Genomic DNA, 22848 nt, shown 5'->3' with positions numbered 1-22848 from the left:
AAGTGGTTTGCAAATTTTCGTGCTAGAGATTTCTCGCTGGACTATGCTCCACAGTCGTGTAGACCAGTCGAAGTTGATAACGATCAAATCGAGACATTAATTGAGAACAATCAACATTATACCAAGCGAGAGATAGCCGACATACTCAAAATATCCAAATCAAGCAGTGAAAATCATTTGCACCAGCTTGGTTATGTTAAGCAGTTTGAGGTTTGGGTTCCACGTAAGTTAAGTGAAAAAAACCTTCTTGACCGTATTTCTGCATGCGATTCTCTACTTAAATGTAACAAAAATGTTCCATTTTTAAAACAAATTGTGACAGATGATGAAAAGTGGATATTGTACAATAATATGGAACGGAAGAGATCGTGGGACAAGCGAAATGAACCACCACCAACCACACCAAAGGCCGGTCTTCATCCAAAGAAGGTGATGTTGTATATATGGTGGGATTGGAAGGGAGTCCTCTATGAACTTCTTCTGGAAAACCAAACGATTAATTCCAACAAGTACTGCTCCCAATTAGACCAGCTGAAAGCAGCGCTCGACAAAAAGCGTCCGGAATTAGTCAACAGAAAACGCATAATCTTCCATCAGGATAATGCAAGCCTAGATGTTTCTTTGATGACCAGGCAAAAACTGTTACAGCTTGGCTGGGAAGTTCTGATTCATCCACTGTATTCACAAGACATTGCACCTTCAGATTTCCATTTCTTTCGGTCTTTACAAAATTCTCTTAATGAAAAAAATTTCAATTCCCTGGAAACTGTAAAAGGCATCTGGAAGAGTTCTTTGTTCAAAAAGATAAAAAGTTTTGGGATGATGGAATTATGAAGTTGCCTGAAAAATGACAGAAGGTAGTGGAACAAAATGGGGAATACGTTGTTCAATAAAGTTCTTGGTGAAAATGAAAAATGTGTCTTTTATTTTTATTTTAAAACCAAAGGAACTTTTTGGGCAACCCAATACATTTCTAGCACCCTCTTCTATCATTCTCCTGTAACCCTCTCTCTCCACTTCCTACCACACACACACACACACACACACACACACACACACACACACACACACAATGTTCTTTCTCTAAATTTCCCTAAACTTCCCAGAAATCCTATTCTTAGAACACAGTGAACTTTCATACCATCAGGTATTTGCATTTGTTTTTCTCTCTTAAATGCCCTTTGTTCCACAAATCTCCCTGTCTTAAGGGCCAGTTTAAATGTCCCTACTTATGGTTAAAACATGATGTCTGACTCACCAGGATCCAACCCAGGATTACTAAATGTGTGACTTGAACATGTTACCTAAGCTCTCTTTGCTGTAGAAATAAAAGTAGAAAATAACATTACCTGTTTCACAGGGTTGTTGTGAGGTATCAATAACATGCGTTAAATGCTTAGAACAATGGCAGGTACGTAGTTTGAGCTCAGTGAATGTTAGCTCTGGTTTAAAATAATAACAAATGAATAACGAAAAAACAAACGTCCTCTTTTCTAGGAAACTTTATTCACTTCTCCAAGGAAAATTAATCATTCTTTCTATTTCTCACAAGGAAAATTAATCCTAAGTAATTCATATTGCTTGTGACATTTACTTTTGCATTTCTTCTACTTAATACAATTTCAGTCATGTAGAATATGTTCAAAATAATTTTTAAAATAAAGTTATATTAACTTCTGAAGTCTTTTAAAATATTGTTTCAAAGCTGTTAGACATGGATTCAAATCCTGGATCAACCACCTATTAATAATGTGATCTTGGGCAAGGGACAAAGCCTCAGTTTCTATATGTATAAAAAGAAGAAAAACATCATTTATCTGACTAAGGATTCAGTGATAATTTTCCTTCAGAGGTCTCCCTGAGTCTGTAGAAAAGCCTAAAACGCTTGGCCAGGCACACAAGTCCCTCCATCATCTGGCCCTTGTCTGTCTTTCCAGCTTCATCTCCCCCATTCTCCCTTGTACTTGCTACTTCGACAATTCTGAAATGCTTTCAGTTTCCTAAGCTGTCCAGGGTTTTGCATTTTTGTACCTGTTGTTCATTCTGCCTGAAATGTCCCTCCCTTCACTTCTACTTACCCAGTTCTTTGTTCTTCAAAACTCATTCAAATATTTATTGGATACCTAATTATATATGTTCTATGTCCTGCTGGTCATTCAACAGATGTCCAAATGTCATCTGGTGTAGTTCAACTGCCTTCAACTGCATCAGAACTGAAAATCAGAGCTATTAAGAACCTTAGAGCTCACCTAACCTAGCCCAACACTGCCCAAGTTGAAGAAGTAGTTCTAGAGAGGAGACTGACCCAAGGTCATGGAGATCTCAGTTATCTACTGTTGTGTAACAAAGTATCCTAAAGTTCAGCAGCTTAAATCAACAAACATTATATTATTTCTCACAATTTTATGAGTCAGGAATCTAGTCAAGACTATAGGCTAGTTGCTTCTTCTGCTCCACGTGGAGTCAAGTGAGATCTCTCCATGGTATTTGTTTGGCTTCACCCAACGTCTTGAGCCTTGGCTTCATTTGGCCCCCTCTCTCCTTCCAGAGTGTCTCAATGTGATATCTCCAGCACAGTATATGGTATCTCAGGGCTCAAAGAGAAAATGTTCCCAGGAGACAGGAAATGGAAGTTACCAGTCTCTTAAGACCTGGGCTTGGAAACTAGCACAGTGTCACCTCTGCAGTGTTCTCTTGGTCAAAACAATCATAGAGCCCAACCAGACTCCAGAGGAGGAGACATAGACCCCACTGGCAATGGGAGGAGAATCTAAGAATTTACAGCCATTTTTAATCTGTCACCGTCTGCCCTCTGGCCACAAAGTATTCACATTCTTCCCACAGCAAAATACATTCACTTCCTCAAAGGACCTACCCCCCCAAACTCAACCTATTACAATGTTAGGCTCAGGATCAAGGTCCATGATCTCATCATCTGAATAAGTTCCAGATGTGGATGAGTTTCCTCAGATGTAGTTCCTAGGGTGTAGTTTCTTGAGCACTGTTCCTTTCCATTGAAAATCTCTGAACAAAAGAGAAAAGTTACCTTCCCCATATATACCCAACTACAATGGTGAGACTGGCATAAGGTAACTGCTGTAGACACTCCTTTTCAAAAGAGGGTGGGGTGGGGTGATGAGTTGAAGGATTGGGAGCACAAAGCAGTCACTGATGCTTAGAAATTCTGAAATCTAGCCAAACACATGATGCCAATGCTTTAATTAAGGCCTAGTTCTGCTCCCTGGGAATGAGTCTCTGTGACTTTTGGTTCTGCCCTCTGAGTCACCATTCTTTTTCCATAAGAAATAGCCCATTTTTATAGTTGAGTAGTTTTCTCAGCCTGATCTCTGCCCATAGTAGACTGGGAGTCCAAAGACCTCTTTTCATTTCGTACTGTCTCTGTGAGCTTCAGGCCAAGCTAACGTAATCCTTTTAAAATTTGGGGGGGGGGGTTTTCTGTGTATCAAATTATACTCTACTCCATTATCCAAAAAACACACCCACAAATCTTTCAGGTAGCCTTTCTCGACCTTGGGTCTCCTGTGAACCTGTGGTGGAACAACACCCTTAAGACTCTTAGAAACCCTGTTGTTTAACACAGAGGGTCCATGAGGCACAGCATTAAGATCCACAGAAAGAATTTTTTTCCACTAGGAATAACTTTGAAAGCATCTATGAGACACTGCCTTAAATCTTTCTGACCTACACTGATGGTGAGAATATAAACTGGTACAGCCATGTGGAAAACAGTATTGAGCTTCCTCAAAAAATTAAGAATATAACTATAATATGATCAGCTATTCTACTATTGGGTATTTATCCAAAGAATATGAAAACACTAATTAGAAAAGATACACGTACCCCTATGTTCATTACAGCATTATGTATGATAGCTAAGATATGGAAACAGCCTAAGTGCCCATCAACAGAAGAATGGATAAAGAAGATGTGGTATACATACACACACACACACACACACACACACACACACACACACAGTGGAATACTACTCGGTCATAAAAAAGATGAAATCTTGCCATTCACCACAACATGCATGGAGGTTGAGGGTATTAGGCTAAGTGAAATGAATCAGAGAAAAAGACAAACAACTTATGATTTCATTCATATGTGGAATATTTTTAAAAAGTAAAATAAAAACAAGCACATAGATATAGAGAACAAAGTAGTGGTTTCCAGAGGGGAAGAGGTATGGGGGGAGGGTGAAATGAGTAAAGGGGATCAACTGTACGTGGTAAATGGAAACTAAACTTTTGGTGGTAAGTATGCTGTGGTGTATATAGAAGTCTAAATATAATGTTATGCACATGACTGTTATCAACCAATGTTACCTCAATTAAAAAAATCTTTCTGAGGTCTTAACAAAGGATTTTACAGTTGCATCCTCGACTTGTCTTTACCCTGTGGTCTCATTTTGCTGGCAACACCTTAGAGCTGATCTTTACTATGAGGCCATTTTTTTCCATTGAGATTCTTGTGCTGCCTGGAAATACTATCCTGGGTCCTTTTTTAGTTTACCTCTCTCTTCTCATATTTCATTATAAATAGCTAGAAGAAGCCAGCTGACACTTTGGACTTTCTGCCTGGAAACTCGCCAAACAGATCCTCAAATTCATTAGGTACCTTTCTATTTTCCATGTTACCACAAGTAACCTTGTTGCTAAACCTTTGTCTAGCTTCCAGTAACAATTCCTTTACTATTCTGAAAGCGATCACTAACACCTCCTCCAAGTCTTTCTAGCTTTCACTGACAGATGCCTCAAGGCCCTTCAAGTCCCCACACATTGCCCGGTCTCAAAGCCAATGTCACATGTTTGGGGTTTGGGGTTATAGAAGTGCCCAATTCCCAGTTATCAACTTCTGTTGTGGTTATCAGTTGTTGCCTAACAAACCACTCTAAAACTTAGTAGCTTAAAAAAATCATTATATCTCTCAATTTTGTGTGTCAATATTTGAGGTAAGCCTGAATGACCAGTTCTTCAGCTCCACATGAAGTGAACTGGGGTCAGTTGATATTCAGCTGGCAGTTGGGCTGGTCTGAAGGATCCAAGATAGCTTCACTCTCATGACTGAGACATTGGCAAGGATAACTGGAAGGCTAGATTTAGCCTTCTCTTTGTCCCTCTCTTGAAGGCTGGGCTCAGTCAGGCCCTTCTCTTCTGCATGTAGTCTCAAAGCCTGTTCATGAACTGTGTCCAGAAGGGATGTCAAACATTTTACATGACACCCAAGGGATCCAAGAGGCAGTGTTCCAAGAGATAGGAAATGGAAGCTTCCAGTTTTTTAAGTCCTGGGCTTGGAAATTGGCAATGTCATTTCTGCCATATTTTATTTATTATCTAAAGCAGTTACAGACTCTGCTCAGATTCAAGGGGAAAGTATATGGACATCATCTCTTAATAGAAGGAGCATCAGAGAATCTGTGGCCATATTTAATCTGCCACATAAAGAAAGTTAGCAGTAAAACAAAGAGTTGAACCCAGATCTTCTGCCTTCAGATGCATGCATGGGTCATAGCACTCATTCATTCTTTCATTCGTTCATGATCCAAGAAACATTTCTGAAATGTCACTGTCTGTTAGGTACCATGTTAGATGCTGAGCAGGATATAAACATTATCTTCTATTCTAGGATAGCCCACAGTCTAATGAGGTTAGTAGATATGTTCACAGGTAATGCTAGATACTAATAGAGAGTTATGCCAAATGCTGGGGGAACACTGAAGATGGAGGGAATATCTACAATGGAAAAGAGGGACTATCGGGAAGGCTTGCTAGAGAAATGAGCTTCGAGCTGAGTTTTAAAAGCTGAAGAGAATTTGCTGAGAAGGGAAGACAGTGAAAGACTTTCTAGGCATGGGCCAAGATGAGGCAGGGTGAGAGAGCATGGTATGTTTGGGAAACATTTAGGAGTTCATGTGATTGATGTGGAGAATGCGAGGAGTACAAGCCTGAAATTATTTTAATGTGTTTTTCCTGAGGTAGTCAGAGAGGTATATAAGGAGAAGGTGATTGGAGACTTCATTTCAACCTAATGTTTTTCCTATTGATTCTAAGAGTTGTGACTCCAAAGCTTTTCTTTCTCTGTTTCTATTTGCAACCCTCCCACCCTGTTTCTTCATTGAATCATGGCAATAGGATCAGAGGAAGATAAGGTCATTTAATGTTCTATATTTACATCCAGCATATAAACTTCAGTTTTCCAACGTGTGTGCAAGTCTGGGTAACAGACTGTGTGTCATAAATATTCACCCTGCCTTTCCATATAGTTATTTGAAGGCTACATATTAAGCCTGACCTTAGTCCTTAGTGGAGTGGAGATTGATGTGGTTCAACAGAGAGGTATTTTACTCAGCAACAGGCTCCAACATGCTAAGTCAAAGACCCATTCCAATACCTGTCCCCTGCAATGCCTGTGTGAGAATTAGAAAAATGTACATCCTCTGGGCAGATACAGGCTCAGACCAGGTTTCAGTGGCTTGGAGAGTAGAGCAGGGTCTGAATAACAGCTGCCACTTGTTTCCTGCCTCTGGCACCTTTGTGACATGTACAGAATGTGTGACTCTATGTTCCGGCTTTGGCTAGTTATTGGTGTTCTATTGTTAAATGCAGAATAGAGCCTGTGGAAGCTAGTTTCAGACCAGAGAAGCTAGTTTCTGTCCCCTGCTCCCCACATCCTTTAATTATAAAGTATTCTGTGACTTACTCTTCAAACACTAAGCAAATCATTCTCCTTCTTTGCCTTTATTTTCCTCTCTCTGAAAGCTCCAGAGACTGTTCTTTCCTACCTGGAATATAGAGCCCAATTTGTCACGAATAAGTTTGGTAAGCATAATATTCTATCCATACTTTCATCTGCCTCAGGAAAATGACTTTTTTTAAAAGTTGGTTTTTTCCAGTGCACAGACCATTTTGAAACACTAATACCAGGAATAAAGAGAAAGAGGGGGAGAAAACATTGCCGACAATCCTGTCTTGTATCGTATAAACTGTTTTCATTTCTCCACATAACCTTGGTGACCATTGTCTCCAAGTTCCTAAATTCCAAACTCTGTCAACGTGTGTCTTTTTTTATTGTTTTAATGGAAGAATACATTTCATTTTATTTTTTGCACTTTTTACTAAATAGTATGTCCCCCCAAAATTTCATGTTTCATTCATGCATATACCCAACAAATATTTACTTAGTTCTTATAATTTGCCAGGTTCTGTTTTATTTTTATTTATTATTATTTTTTTGTGTGGTACGTGGGCCTCTCACTGTTGTGGCCTCTCCCGTTGCGGAGCACAGGCTCCGGACGCGCAGGCTCAGCGGCCATGGCTCACGGGCCCAGCCGCTCTGCGGCATGTGGGATCTTCCCGGACCGGGACGTGAACCCATGTCCCCTGCATTGGCAGGCGGACTCCCAACCACTGGGCCACCAGGGAAGCCCCGCCAGGTTCTATTTTAGATGACAAGGATTCAGTAATGAATATGCCAAAGCTCTTACCTTGAGGACTTAATGCCAGTGAGAGAGACATACAACAAACAATGCAAATGTCGAGTGCTATAAAGCAAATTAAAGCAGAACAGAAAGTAATGTAGAGAGTGACCATTTTATTTTATTTTATTTATTTTTGTGTGTGTGTGGTACGCGGGCCTCTCACTGTTGTGGCCTCTCCCGTTGTGGAGCACAGGCTCCGGACGCGCAGGCTCAGCGGCCATGGCTCACGGGCAAGGCCGCTCCACGGCATGTGGGATCTTCCCGGACCGGGGCACAAACCCGTGTCCCCTGCATCGGCAGGCGGATTCTCAACCACAGCGCCACCACGGAAGCCCTAGAGTGACCATTTTAGAAAATACCTCTTGGAGTAAATACACAATTATTTAATAGTTCCCTATGATCAAACATTTAGATCGTTGTTTCTGAGATCGTCTGTCAGTGAAATATATGTATATTTATTTATTTATATTTTTGGCTGCGTTGGGTCTTCATTGCTGCTCAGGCTTTCTCTAGCTGTGGCAAGAGGGAATTACTCTTCATTGAGGTGCGCGGGCTTCTCATTGCTGTGGCTTCTCTTGCTGTAGAGCACCGGCTCTAGGCACGTGGGCTTCAGTAGTTGTGGCATGAGGGGCTCCGTAGCTGTGGCTCACGGGCTTTGTTGCTCCGCGGCATGTGGGATCTTCCCGGGCCAGGGCTCAAACCCGTGTCCCCTGCATTGGCAGGTGGATTCTTACCCACTGCGCCACCAGGGAAGCCCTATGTATTTATTTTTTATTTAAAATTTTCCTTTAGAATGAAACTCCTAAAGAGGACTGCTGGCAGTTTTAGCTCCTGGTTTTACTGTAAAGATTGTAATCACCACAATTCCTGCTTCAGAGGACAAAATGTTAGCAAGAGGGGATTCTGGAAAGATGGCAAAGTAGAAAGCACCAGGATTCTTTCTCCTCACCTAGACAAAAACTTCACTAGCAGAATCTGCCTCATGTAACTACTTGGAACTCAGGAGTCTATTGAAGTCTTGCTTACAACTTCTGGGGGAAGACTTGCTTCTGATCACAGAGGTGCAGACAAAGAGGCAGGCAGTTGTTGCTGCACATCCCACCCTGTTGCAAGCTCCTACCCATATAGCTAAATTCCAGGGGATTTAAAGGTCTGGCATCCCTATTTCCCGCCCCCCCCACCACCATTTTCCTTCTGATGGAATTGAAGGGAAAAATAGAAAGCTCGATTCTGGGGTTCTTTTAGAGGTTTGAATTTTCTCAAAGACAGGACGGCCACGAGGAAAAAAAGAAACAAACCACAGCAATGTCGAAGACCTTGAAAGGAACCTGAGGGTGTCAGGGGAGGGAAAACAGCAGCCCCAAGCCCAACCACTTGTGTCTTCTGCCCCTTCCCACCTATCTGGCCCACCCCACCAGCCCACTCTGCCCGGGACTTGAAATCTGTGGCTGAAGGACCATCACCACGTAGCTTCAAAAATAATTAACAACCCTCCCTTCCCAAACACACCCGAATTCACTCATCCAGCATTTACTTTTTTGAATCCACTCAGAACTTTTTTTCTACAACCCCACTCCCTAAATGGAGTTGGTGGTGGGAGGGGGGGATGAATATGGAGCTGACCTTAGTTTTTTTTAAAGAGACTTTTTGATCCAATGAGGCCCCACAACTAATTGAGTTTGGGGTTCTGGTTGGTTGTTTTCTTTTTCTTTTCTTTTCCCCAAATTTTAACCCCCTCCACCCCAAACCTGATAAAACCTCGATCATGGGTTCAGGTCCCATAGACCCCAAAGAGCCTCCTTAAGCTTAAGGAAGCTAGATAGCTTCCTTAACTGACATGGGGAAGTCAAGAGTGTGATGGGATTTCGAAGATCTTCAGTATGATAAAGGAAGCACGAAAGATAGTGAGTCGTATTTACTTGAACACTCTCCTGCAGACCTGTTCACTAGAAATATTGGTCAAGTTTACTGACGTTGGTAGTTACAAGTTTCTTAACAATTGGCTGACATATTCAAAGACAACCAACAACATTCCCCTCTTGCAGCAAATTCTGCTGACGCTGCAGCATCTACCACTCACTGTTGACCATCTCAAGCAGCACAACACAGCCAAACTGGCGAAGCAACTGAGCAAGTCAAGTAAGGATGAAGAGCTCTGGAAATTGGCCTCAGTCCTTATCAGCGACTGAATGACTGTCATCCACTCCCAGAGCAGCACCCAGCCTGCTGAGAAAGATAAGAAGAAATGGAAAGAAGAGGGAGAGAGTTGAACCACCTCTCCTGAGTGACCTTTGACTGAGGTGAAGGCTGAGGCTCAGACTGAGGAGGCCCCAGAGAAGAAGAAGGAGAAGCCCAGGTCTCTCTTAACCATGGTGTCCAGTCATGTCACATTCCTTTCCACTAGGCTAGAGCTGGAGACCCTGCCTTTGGTGCCTGTAAAGAAGGATGCCAGTGCAGTGGTGGTTTCTGACAAGTACAACCTTAAACCCATCTCCCTCAAGTGTCAGAGTTCCACAGCTGCCCCAGGAGATGCTGCACCCCCTGCAGAGAAGAAATACAAGCCACTCAACACGACACCCAATGCCATCAGAGAGATCAAAGTGAAGATCATCCCACCATAGCCTATGGAGGGCCTGGGCTTTCTGGATGAGTTAAATTCAGCACCTGTTCCAGGCATCAAAATTAAGAAGAAGAAGAAGGTGCTGTCACCCACAGCTGCCAACTCAAGCCCGTTTGAATGGAAGACAAGCACAGAACCAAGCACAGCAAACCTTCTTCCCTAGAGCCAGCACCTCCTTCTGAGGCTATGGACACAGAACGTCCAGGGACCCCGGTTCCCCCTGTTGAAGTCCCAGAACTCATGGATACTGCCTCTTTGGAACCAGGAGCTTGGGATGCAAAGCTGGTGGAGATCCTAGCCAGCTGACCCGGAAGGTCAGGAAGAGGAAAACTGTGACGTGACCTGAGGAGGGCAAACAGAGAGTATTTCTATTTTGAACTGAATGAAACTGAATGAGTAAATGTGAATAAGACCAAGGACTCTGGCGAGTCAGCTAAGTGAGAGATACTGTCAGACCAACACGCGTGTGAGGTAGCCCGGTGTCTGAGCGACAGCAACATGGAGAAGAGTGTGCACTGGTTTGCCCCCGGCTCCTGGTGCTGCCCTCTCCTCTCATCACCCCGGAAGCAGTAGCCAGGATCAGTACCTCCAGGCTGAGCAGGAGAAGGGGAGCCTTCAGGAGCTCGTCCTGAGCAAGGAAAGTCCTCACAATCCTAAGCCTGAGCCCTCCGAGCCTATCCCTCCAAAATTCATCCTGCTAGATGAGGAAGGTTCCATGGATAAAACCCCGTATGTTGAGACCCGGGAGCCTATTAGGTTGGGTGGGCTGTGGTGCACCCGATGGGTAAGTGTTTCCAAGTTGCTTTCTGTTCTGCACGATCTTACGGAAAACATGGGTGCCGGGAAGAGCCCCCAGTGTTCTGGAGGAGGAGGCATCAATGTGCAGGAGATCCTCCCTCCATCATGGGTAGCCCTAACAGTCATCCTGCAGAGGAATTGCTGAAGCAAACAGACTATTCAGACAAGGTCAAGCAGATGCCGGTGCCACACAGACTCTTAGGCCCTGATCTGATAGCCAATGGTTTTCTACCGGGAGGCCCCGGGAGCCCACAAGGGCATACAGCACTGCCCCCCCTAGACCTAGGGGACCTATGCCAGGTCCCCATGGAGGCCCTGGGGGCCCTGGTGGGCCAGTGGTCCACGTCTCCTGGGTCCCCCACCCCCTCCCTGGGGGCACTGCAATCCCTTCTAGGATGACCCAGGTGTCCCCATGCAGGGTGGCCTGACGCTGGGGGTACCAGGACCAGGTCTTGGACGATCCCATAGAGGCCGTGGTGGCCAAGGAGGAAATGAACCTCTTGCTCCTCTTCCATTCTGAGGGACCAGAGGAGGTTGCTCTGGAGGAGGACCCCCAAATGGACAAGGGGGCCCTGGTGGGGGCACGGTTGGAGGCGGTGGGCATGGTCTCCATAAAGGCCCTGGTGGAGGAATGGGTGCTGGTGATGGACATCAGCCCCATGAAGGCCCTGGATATGGGGGGGGCCCATGGCCACTGGCCTCATTATGTACCTGGTCACTGAGGCCACGACCATTGAAGGCCACCCCCTCGTAAGTACCGTGGCTATGATGTCCCTGGCCATGGAGGAGGGGGTCACCAAGGGCATGATGGAGGCCACAGCCATGGAGGAGACATGTCAAACTGCCCTGTTTGTTGACATGTCATGATGTTCTCATAGCAACTGCTGCTATGAGAACAACTGTACCTTCTACCACCAGAGTGTCAATGGCCCCTCCTGCCCTAGAGAACCACCTGCCCACCCCATCCACACACACCCCTATGGACTGTAGCCTTGCTCCTTCCACACTTTTATGGCTTCTGTGAGGCCCATTTTCCCCTTTCCCCAGCTGATGAGCTGGCCCCCTCAGGGCCCACCTGCCTGGGTTCCTGTGGGTTTTCTGATCACTGGTGCACGTTGATGTACATATTTTCCTCCAGTCTGGGGAGGAGACAGACTGGACACATTCTGTACCTTGGACTGCTTAAGAGGAGACCCAGTTGCTTTCACTTTTTGAGGAGATTTGCCCTGTATCCCTAGCCCCTTTCTGGTATTACCCTTTATGCCTGGGAACCTAAAGCTGGTTATCCTGGAGAACACCTCTACTCTTCTATTGTGGGTCCTCCACATGCACACAGAACTCTGATGCAGGATCAGCTGCACTTATGAAATCATCCCAGTCAAGTTCATTCTTCCTTATGGGGTGGGGAGATGGCAAAAGGGGTATTGTGTATCCTAATGCACTGAGAAGGCTCAATCCAGCTGGATTTGAGTTCTGGAATACACATCATGTCTACTCCTCCCCTGACACAAGCTTTACATTCTGAGCCCTTTCTCAAGTAAGACTTTGCAATCTTCTGTGAATACCCAAGTTTGCATCATGGGTCTGCTAGGTTCAATGATGGCAAATTCATACTGGCATCCAGTGAAAGTTTCAGCTTGCATAGGTGAGGCCATTGATGGTGGTCTACAGCTCATTCTGGAAACTGTAAAACACTTCAGTGAGACCAGCTTTCTATCAGCTGAAGCCCAGTGTGCTGGGCCTGACAGTCACACTACTTGCACTCCTCTGGGAGTTAGCATGCTCCTGGCTTCCACCTGGAACCTTGTCAGTGTGAGGCCTCCAGCTCCCTTGCCTTGTCAGCCACCTCTGAATGCCCAAGTGCTTTCCTGGGTGGATTCAATAAGATGACTTGCCCTCTCACAGCCCTCTCCTTCACTTGTCTCAGCATCAGTTGTTTTCTAAGACAACAGTGCATTGGTTGGATTTTGTGCACAGTCCTGGGTTAGAGCCACAATGGATTTGAGGATGAGTATTTTCTTTTGGTTTTGTATATTTTGTACATTAATAATAAACAGTGGAAAGAGAAGCAGCTTATTTAAAAAAATAGTATGCTCTACAACAATAGTTGGCAAAACACACATACCAAAACTTATAGGGCTCAGTGAAATCAGTTGTTTTTTTTTTTTTTTTTTTTTTTTTGCGGTACGCGGGCCTCTCACCGTTGTGGCCTCTCCCGTTGCGGAGCACAGGCTCCGGATGTGCAGGCTCACTGGCCATGGCTCACGGGCCCAGCCGCTCCACGGCATGTGGGATCTTCCCGGACCGGGGCACGAACCCGTGTCCCCTGCATCGGCAGGCGGACTTTCAACCACTGCACCACCAGGGAAGCCCGTGAAATCAGTTTTAAGAGGAAAATTTATAGCTATAAACACATTAAAAAAATTAAAGATCTCAAATCAACAATTTAACAGTACAACTTAAGGAACTAGAAAAAGAAGAAAAAATTAAACCCAAAGCTAGCAGGAAGAAAAGGAAATACTAAAGATAAAGCAGAGATAAATGAAACAGAATATACAAACAATGGGAAAAAAAATCAATGAAACAAAAAGTTGCTTCTTCAAAAAAATCAACAAAATTGACAAACCTCTAGCTAAAGGGACCAAAAAGAAAGAGAAAAGACTCAAATTACTAAAATCAGAAATGAAAGTGGGGACATAACTACAGATTCTACAGAAATAACAAGGATTATAAGAGATTACTATCAACAAGTATATAGCAACAAATTGTATTACCAAGATGAAATGGTCAAATTACTAGAAAAATAACCCAAGACTAAATCACAAATAAACAGAAAATCTGAATAGATGTATAACGAGTAAAGAGATTGAATTCATAACCAAAAATCTCCCTACAAAGGAAAACCCCCTAACTGATGCCTTCATTGGTGAATTCTACCAAACATTTTAAAAAGAACAAACACCAATCCTTCCCAAACTTTTGCAAAAAATTGAAGAGGAGGAAACACTTCTTAACTCATTCTGTGAGGCCAGCATTACCCTGATACCAGAGCCAGACAAAGATACTATTAGAAAACTAAAGATCAATATCCCTTACGAACATTGATACAAAAATCCTCAACAAAACACTGGCAAAGCAAATTCAGCAACGTATTAAAAGGATTGTACACCATGACCAGATGCTATTTATTCCTGGAATGCAAGGATGTCTCATTATATGAAAATTAATCAATACAATACATCACATTAACAGAATGAAGGGGGAGAAACCCACATGATCATATCAAGTGGCACAGATAAAGCATTTGTCAAATTCAACACCCTTTCATGATAAAGAACACTCAAACTTAAGAATACAAGGAAATGACCCCAATATAACAAAAGCTGTATATGAAAACCCACAGCTAACATCATATTCAATGGTGAAAACTGAAAGCTTTTCATCTAAGATCAGGAACAAGGTAAGGACGGATGCCCACTTTCACCACTTCTATTCAACATAGTACTGGAAGTGGTAGCCAGAGCAATTAGGCAAGGAAAAAGAAATAGAAGCATCCAAATTGGAAAGAATGAAGTAAAAGCATCTCTATTTGCAGATGGTATAATCTTATATGTAGAAAATCCTAAAGATTCTCCCCCCCAAAACACCTGTTAGAACTAATTAATTAATTCATCAAAAAAGCAGGATACGAAGTCAACACAAAAATCAGTTGCATTTCTACATACTAAGAATGAACAATTTGAAAAGGAAGTTACAAAGAAAATCCTCTTACAATAGCATCAAAAAGAGTAAAATACTTAAGAATTAACCAAGAAGGTTAAGTATAATGAAAACTATAAAAGATTGCTGAAAGAAATTAAGTAAGACATAAATAAATGGAAACACATCTCAAATTTATGGAATGGAAGATTTAATATTGTTTAAATGTCAATATTATCCAAAGCAATTTACAGATTCAATGTAATCCCTACCAAAATACCAACAGCTTCTTTTTGCAAAAAAAGCATATTAAAATTCACATGACATCTCAAGAGGCCAAAATAGTCAAAACAATCTTGAAAAAGAAGAACAAAACTGGAGGACTCACACTTCTTGATTTCAAAACTTACAGTAACCAAAAAGCTACAGTAACCAAAACAGTGTGGTACTGTCATAAATACAGACATATAGACCAGTGGAATAGAATAGAGAGCCCAGAAATAAACTATCACGTATATGGTCAAATGATTTTTGACAAGAGTCCCTAGATCATTCAATGGGGAAAGAACAGTCTTTTCAACAAATAACTCTGGGAAAAATGGATATACATATGCAAAATAATGAAGTTGGATTTTTAGCTAACATAATTTTAAAAAATTCCAAATGGATCATGGACCTAAATGTAAAACCTAAAAGAAGAAAACTCTTAGAAGAAAACATAGGACAAAATCTTCACAACATTGAACTTGGAAATGATTTCTTAGCTATGAATTAAGAACATAAATAACAAAAGAAAAATCAGACAAACTGTACTTTATGAAAAATTTAAAATTTTGTGCATCAAAAGGCACTATAGCAGAGTAAAAAGGAAAACAAAAGAATGGGAGAAAATATCTGCAAATCATTTATCTGATAAGGCATTAATATATAGAATATATAGAGAACTTCTAAAACTCAACAATAAAAAAGCAACCTGATTCAAAAATGGGCAAAGTACTTGAATAGACCTTTCTCCGAAGAAGATATACAAATAGCCAAGAAGCACACAAAAAGATAATCAGCATTGCTGATCATTAGGAAAATGTAAATCAAAACTATAATGTGGGGACCTCCTTGGTGGCGTAGGGGTTAAGACTCTACGCTCCCAATGCAGGGGGCCTGGGTTTGATCCCTGGTCAAGGAACTAGATCCCACATGCATGCCACAACTAAGAAGCTGGCAAACTGCAGCTAAGGAGCCCGCAAGCTGCAACTAAGGAGCCCAGGTGCAGCAATTAAAGAAGCCAGCCAGCGGGGGGAGGGGTTGTGGGATGAATTGTGAGATTGTGATTGACATATATACACTAATATGTATAAAATAGATAACTGGGCTTCCCTGGTGGTGCAGTGGTTGAGAGTCTGCCTGTCAATGCAGGGGACACGGGTTCGTGCCCCGGTCTAGGAAGATCCCACATGCCGTGGAGCAGCTGGGCCCATGAGCCATGGCCGTGGAGTCTGCACGTCTGGAGCCTGTGCTCTGCAACAGGAGAGGCCACAACGTGAGAGGCCCACATACTGCAAAGAAAAATAAATAAATAAATAAAAATAAAATAGATAACTAATAAGAACCTGCTGTATAAAAAAAATAAATAAAATAAAATTCAAAAAAAAAGATTATAAAAACAACAACAACAAAAGAAGCCAGCAAGCCTCAACTAAGGTCTGGCGCAACCAAATAAATAAACAAAAATAAATATTAAATAAAACATATAATGTGATATGACCTCACACTAGTTGGGATGGCTTCTATCAAAAATACAGAAAAGAACAAGTGTTGACAAGGATGTGGAGAAATTGGAATGCCTGTGCACAGTGATAACTGGAGAATTATTTTTAATAAGTATCACTATACCTATTAAGTTTCAGTTTTACCAGATGAAAAGAGGTATGGGAATGGATGGTGGTGATGGCTGTACAACAATGTGAAGGTATTTAAAACCACTGAACTGTACACTTAAAAATGGTTAAGGGGCTTCCCTGGTGGTGCAGTGGCTAAGAATCTGCCTGCCAATGAAGGGAACAGGGATTCAAACCCTGCTCTGGGAAGATCCCACATGCCGCGGAGCAAATAAGCCCGTGTGCCACAACTACTGAGTCCACACGCCACAGCTCCTGAAGCCCGTACACCTAGAGCTTGTGTTCTGCAACAAGAGAAGCCACCACAATGAGAGGCCCACGTACTGCAACCAAGAGTAGCCCCCACTTGCCACAACTAGAGAAAGCCCATGAGCAGCAACAAACATCCAATGCAGCCAAAAATAAAAATAAATTTGAAAAAATAAAATGAAATAAACATTTAAGTAAGAAATTATGCCAATTCTCTCAGTGTTTTTCAGAAGATAGAGCAGCAGGAATAGTTTCTAATTCATCCTATGAGTCCAGCATTACTATAATTACCAAAACCAGAGAAAGACATTACCAGAAAAGAAAACTGACCAGTCTCTCTCATGAACATAGATGTAAAAAGTCCTCAACAAAATATTAGTAAATAGAATCTAACAATGTATAAAAAGAATTATATACCAAGTGACATTTACTCCAGGTATGCAAGGCTCGTTCAACATTTGGAAATCAATTAATATAATCCATTACATCACAACCTTAACAGTCTCAAGAAGAAAAATCACATGATCTTATTAATAGATGTAGGAAAAGCATTTGACAAAATCCAGCACCCATACATGATAAACACTCCTGGTAAACTAGGACTAGAGGGGAACTTCCTCAATGGGATAAAGAATATCTACAAAACAACCTGCAGTAGCACTATACTGAATGGTGAGATTCCAACATTAGTGAGATTTTCCACTGAGATAAAGAAGGAAAGGATGTACCCTCTCACCACTGCTTTTTAGCATTGTCCTGGAAGTCCTAGTTAATGCAATAAGACAAGAAAAAGAAATAATTAGGGGAGAATGGACACATGTATATTTATGGCTGAGTCCCTTTGCTGTGCACCTGAAACTATCACATTGTTAATCAGCTATACTCCAATATAAAATTAAAAGTTTTAAAAAAAGAAAAGGAAATCAAAGTTATACAGATTGAGAAGGAGGAAATCAAACTGATTTTGTTAATAGAAGACATGATTATCTCTATAGAAAATTCAAAAGAATCAACAAAAAACCCCTCCTGGAACTAATAAGTGATTATAGTAAGATTGAGGATACAGTGTTAACATACAAAAGTCAATTGCTTTCCTATAAAACCAGCAATGAACAAGTGGAATTTGAAATTAAAAACACAATATCACTTAACATTAGCACTCCTCAAAATGAAATACTTAGATACATACCTAATAAAATATGTATAAGAACTATATGAGAAAAACTACAAAATTTTGGTTAAGGAAATCTAAGAAGAACTAAGTGAATGGAGAGATAGTCCATATTCATGGATAGGAAGACTCAATATTGTCAAGATGTCAGTTCTTCCCAACTTGATCTATAGATTCAATGCAATCCCAATGAAAATCCCAGCAAGTTATTTAGAGGTTATCAGCAAACTGATTCTAACATTTATATGGAGAGGCAAAAAGACCCAGAATAGCCAATAGATTATTGAAAAAGAAGAACAAGTTGGAGGATTGATGCTACCCAACTTCAAGACTTACTATAAAGTTGCAATAATGAAGACAGGTATGTTATTGATGAAAGAATAGACAAACAGATTAATGGAACATAATAAGAGACCAGATAGTCCCACATAAGTATAGTCAACTGATCTTTAACAAAGGAGCAAAGGCAATACAATGGAGAAAAGATAATCTTTTCAAAAAATAGTACTAGAACAAATGGACACCCACATGTGAAAAAATGGATCTAGAAACAGGCCTTACACACTTCACAAAAATTAACTCAAAATGGATCACATCTAAATGTAAAATACAAATATATAAAAGTCCTAGAAGATAACACAAGAGAAAAATCTAGATTATTTTGGGTTTGGTGATGATTTTTTAGATACAATCCATGAAAGAAAGAATTGATAAGCTGGACTTCATTAGAATTAAAATTTTCTGCTGGGCAGAAGATGCTTTCAAAAGAATGAAAATACAAGCTTCAGACTGAGAAGAAATATTTGCAAAACACATATCTGATAATGGACTGTCCTCTAAAATATATAAGAACTCTTATAACTCAACAGCAAGAAAATAAACAACCCTTTTAAAAAATGGGCCAGGGGCTTCCCTGGTGGCACAGTGGTTGAGAGTCCGCCTGCTAATGCAGGGGACGCGGGTTCGTGCCCCGCGGAGTGGCTGGGCCCCGTGAGCCATGGCTGCTGAGCCTGCGGGTCCGGAGCCTGCGCTCCACAACGGGAGAGGCCACAGCAGTGAGAGGCTCGCATATCGCAAAAAAAAAAAAAAACAAACCAAAACAAAACAACAACAACAAAAAAATGGGCCAAAACTTCAACAGATACCTCACCAACTAAAATATACAGATGGCAAATAAGCATATGAAAGGAAAATTTAAGGGAAATGGAAATCAAATAACAATGAGATACTACTATGTACCTATTAGAATAGACAAAACCCAAACACTGACAACATCAAAAGCTGGTGAGAATATGGAGCTACAGGAACACTCATTCATAGCTGGTGGGGATGCAAAATGGTACAGCCACTTTGGAAGACAGTTTAGTAGCTTCTTACAAAACTAAGCACACTTTTACCATACAATCCAGCAATTGTGTTCCTTGGTACTATCCAAATTAGTTGAAAACTTATGCTCACATAAAAACCTGCAAACATACTATTTGAGGGAATGTAAAATGGTACAGCTATCGAGAAAAAACAGTATGACAGTTCCTCAAAAAATTAAACATAGAATTACCATATAATAAAGCAATTCCACTCTGGGTGTATAATCAAAGAATTGAAATTAGGGTCTTGAATAGATATTTGTACATCCAGGTTCATAGCAGCATGATAGTAGCTAAAATGTGGAAGCAACCCAAGTGTCCATCAATGACTGAATGGATAAGCAAAATGTGGTATATACATATAATGGAATATTACAGCACTCAGCACTAAAAAGGAAGGAAATTCTGCAATATGCTATATCATGGATGAACCTTGAAGACATTATGCTAAATGAAATAAGCCAGTCACAAAAGGACAAATGCTGTATGATTATACTTATATAAGATACTTCGAGTGGTCAAAATCATAGAGACAGAAAGTAGGATGGTAATTGCCAGGAGCTGAGGGGAGGGGGAAAAAGGATAGTTATTGTTTAATGGGTAGTTTTGGTTTTACAAGATGAAAAGCATTCTGAAGATAAACGGTGGTAATGGCTGCAAAATATTATGAACGTATTAAATACTGAACTGTACACTTAAAAATGGTTAAGGTGGTAAATTTTAGGTTAAGTGTATTTTACTACAATAAAAAAAATTGGGGAAAAAACCCTATGCACAGATATTTATAGCAGTTTTATTCATAATTGCCAAAACTTGGAAGCAACTAAAACGTCCTTCAGTAGATAAATGAATAAATCAACTGTGGGACATCTAGAGAGTGGAATATTATTCAGTGCTAAAAAGAAATTAGTTATCAAGCCATGGATAGAAACAGAGGAACCTTAGTTTTCATTTAAGTGAAAGAAGCCAATGTGAAAAGACTACATGCTGTATGATTCTAAATATATGACATTTTGGAAAAGGTAAAACTGTGGAGTCTGTTAAGAAATCAGTGGTTACCAGGGGTTAGGGGCAAGGGAAGAATGAATAGGCTGAGCACAGAAGATTTTTAGGGCAGTGAAACTATTCTGTATGATGCTATAATGAAAGATACACATCATTATACATTTGTCTAAACCCATAGAATGTACAACACTGAGAGTGAACCCTAACTTAAGCTAGGATTTTGTGTGATAGCTTATCAATGTAACAAATTTACCACTCTGGTGCAGGGTGTTGATAATGGGAGAGGCTATGCATGTAAGGGGCAGGGGTATATGGTAAATCTGTGTACCTTCTGCTCAATTTTGATGTGAACCTAAAACTGGTCTAAAAAGATAGAGACTATTTTTAAAAATCTGGCTCAACAGAGGGTACTAGATTTTCATATCGGCTTCTGCATTAGATCTCCTGCTGTCAGAGAAAACCAGAACCAGACAAGTTAAAGCAGTGAAGGCAAACTTTATTCAGGACCTATTGCAAAAGGGGAAGAGAAACCTCAGTATAGAACTGGACTTCACTCTGTATTATACAAAAAGGACAAGTGGGGATTTATGGGCAAGGAATAGGGTGGAAGAAAGTGGATGGAAAATTACAAAGAGGAAACATCAGGGTTAAAAGGGAATTCTGGCTAAACCCATTGAAAGGATTTCTGCTGAAGGCAGGCCAAGGTGGTCAGATACTGAGGGAGGGGGATTCTGGCTAAACTAACTCAGCTAGAATCTTGCTAAAACTGGAATAAGTGGGCTAAGCACAGAACCCAAGGTTAGGGCCTTGAGGGCTTAGAGGAGCCTGACTAGAGTTGGGTCTAGGAGAGTCTTTGTCACTTCAATAGTCTTGGTTACTTTTTTTATTTAAAATTATGTTTTGTGATTAGATCACATTCTCTAGTCTACAGGATACTTCCCAAGGGTTCCTTTCTAAATCTGGATTAGGAAGAAAGATCATTGAATAACTACTTCCTTACAAAGGTACATGTAGATGCTAAAGGCATTCAAGATAAGTCTTCCCCTATTTTCTTGTTTTTATACACTGAGAAAGGAATATCAGGATGAAAAAAAGTTGTAGTTCCCTTCCACAACCTAATAAAGGCAACTGGTATATAATTCAAATCTTGGCTTTACCCCTGAATAGCCATGTTTCTATTCCTATAAAACAGGAATATCAACATTAACCTTTCAAGGCTCAGGCTAATAAATGGAAGTTATGATTTTATATATATATATATATATACACACACACATATACATACATATCTGTTTACATATATGAATTATGTTAAAATATTCACATACGTTATATAGATATACACACTATAATACAATAATAGATCCCGTTTATTTTACATAGTTATATATATTCCAGCTAAGTGAAATAAAGGTCAGCTACATGAAGAAGGTAGTATTTAAGGAGGGTCTTAAAAGATAGTTGGATTTCAACAGAAGGGAACAGTATTGCAAAAGATCAGAAGTGGAAAAGCTCAGTGAAAACTGAGGGCATGGTAAGTAGTGTGATATGGCTGGAATATAGGATGCCTGGTTGGAGTCAGAGTCATATGGGAGATCAGGATGGGACCAAATGGTTCAAGGCCTTAATGCCATGCTAAATTTCTGAACCACAAGTCTAGGAATGCTCTCTGATTACATTTTTCATGGCAGTAGTGTGAAGAATGGATTGATGGTGCAGAGGCAAGGGCTTCATTAAGAAGTTGTCACAATAGTTCATAGGGGACAAGGAAAATGGCAATAGGAGAAAAGAGGCACATGCCTGAAAATTTCCTCCCAAATGATCCAATAATTTTATTTGTCCAAGCCAGAGAATTAAGTAATTATTCTTGGGGATGTGTGAAAGATTCTGATAAAAAACATGGTATTAGGGACACACCTATTTAGGTGGGAGCCATTAATAGGAAGGAAGGCAAGTCTTGGAAAAGAGGGCAAATAGCAAAATGGTTATATTCAATATGAGATATGAGTGCATTTAAATAAAATATGTGATTTTATAGAATAGGGACTCCAAAGTTAGAGCACTTAGGCCCATGCCAGTTTGACACAGTTTTGCTTCCAAGAATCCTTTCTGATCCTCACCCAATGGTCTAATCACTCCCTTCTGTGCTCTCTAAAAACCTTTGGTGGTGGGTGACAGAAGAACTCATCTGTTTACTTGTCTTCCCAGCTGGATTTTGGGCTCCATCAGGAACTAGCCAGGTTTCCCTAGTGCCTAACATAGGGTCTAGGGAAAAAAAAAATCAGTAAATGATGAATGAAAGAAATGGAATCAAGACCCAATTTTAGTCTCTTGTTGAATGAATGACTATTAGGAACATTCTCATCTTTCTTATTTCCTTCCTTTACATACATTGCTTCTTGAGTTCTTTGTTCATTCAACCAAGAAGAAAGCCTACACTGCCTTAGGCAATGTGCCAGGCCTTGCACAGAGGAGGTACAGATGATTCAGCTTGATCAGGCTGTGACAGAGAGAAGCTCAGGGACTGAGAGCACAGAGGAAGC

At 40.9% G+C, this 22848-nt stretch overlaps 1 pseudogene; it reads left to right on the top strand.

Annotated features, from left to right (window-relative positions):
* Positions 1–9266: 9266 nt before the first annotated feature.
* On the top strand, positions 9267–11909 carry LOC131765105 (serine/threonine-protein phosphatase 1 regulatory subunit 10 pseudogene; annotated as a pseudogene).
* The last annotated feature ends 10939 nt before the right edge of the window (positions 11910–22848 follow it).

This window comes from Kogia breviceps, chromosome 1, assembly GCF_026419965.1.
Source record: "Kogia breviceps isolate mKogBre1 chromosome 1, mKogBre1 haplotype 1, whole genome shotgun sequence".
Lineage (NCBI taxonomy): Eukaryota > Metazoa > Chordata > Mammalia > Artiodactyla > Physeteridae > Kogia > Kogia breviceps.
The sequence above is the reverse complement of the archived record's forward strand: the minus strand, read 5'-3'. Positions and strand labels throughout refer to the sequence as shown.